This window comes from Chenopodium album, chromosome 9, assembly GCF_948465745.1.
Source record: "Chenopodium album chromosome 9, dcCheAlbu1.1, whole genome shotgun sequence".
Classification (NCBI taxonomy): domain Eukaryota; kingdom Viridiplantae; phylum Streptophyta; class Magnoliopsida; order Caryophyllales; family Amaranthaceae; genus Chenopodium; species Chenopodium album.
Window position 1 is genome coordinate 24030013 of NC_137842.1, and position 1009 is coordinate 24031021.

Consider the following 1009-nt stretch of genomic DNA (forward strand, 5'->3'; position numbering starts at 1 on the left):
CTTTGAGTTGTATGCGTAGAGCATGTGGTCATTCACTTGTGCCATTTGATCCGGAGATCGAGAGGACTATTACAAAACTAAGGGTTTCTAGGCGATCTTTTAGCTCTAGCATTTCAAGTGAAGAAGAACCGCAACAATAGGAACAAGCAAGAATGGGAGAGAATTCGAGAGTGGCGTTGAATGAACTGGGGATTCCCGGTGCATATAGATTTGAGAGTGGAATTGCTCCACCTAGAAAGCCGGCAAATGAATTTGAAATTAGGGCGGCTATGATCACTTTGATAGAAAGGCGACAATTTAGTGGAGCCAAACATGAGGGCCCACCAAATCATCTCAAGGAGTTTGAAAAGTATTGCAATACTATCAAGGTGAACGGATTTTCCCAAGAATTCATCCGTCTCAAGCTCTTTCCCTTTTCTCTCATTGGGCGCGCTTTGGAATAGCTAGACAAGGAGGTTAAGCTGAATTATCTAACTACATGGGACGAGTTTACAAAGGAATTTCAAACTCGTTTCTATCCACAAAAGAAAACGGCGAAGGCAAGAGCTTTGATTGAAGGTTTCAAACAAAAGCCAAGTGAGAGCCTCTATGAAGCATGGGAGAGGTATAAGGAGTATCAAAGGGAGTGTCCTCACCACGAGATTCCAACCTATCAAATTATTCAAATTTTATATGGAGGCCTTAGTCCCCAAGGAAAGTCATGCCTAGATGGAGGAGCCGGGGGTCCCATCATGAATAGGACGGAAGAAGAAGTGGTGGACATCATTGAGGATGTTGTGAAGTATTATACAGATTGGCAAGATGGTGAGAGAGAATCAACTAGCAAGAGTAGCTCTACAGTGTACTCGGTTGATCATTTGAATGCAATTAACAATCTCTCTTCACAAATGGCAAACTTGGGGAAGGAAGTAAGCAAAATCAAGGAAAAATTGGAGAGTTGTTCTTCCCAAGATCCAAGTCTTCCCTCCCAATTTAAGGGGAGAGGTACTCCTTCTAACTCTCATCTCCC

At 42.9% G+C, this 1009-nt stretch overlaps 1 pseudogene; it reads right to left on the reverse strand.

Annotated features, from left to right (window-relative positions):
• Window positions 1–544: 544 nt before the first annotated feature.
• LOC145560929 (small nucleolar RNA R71) lies at window positions 545–643 on the reverse strand (annotated as a pseudogene).
• Window positions 644–1009: the final 366 nt, after the last annotated feature.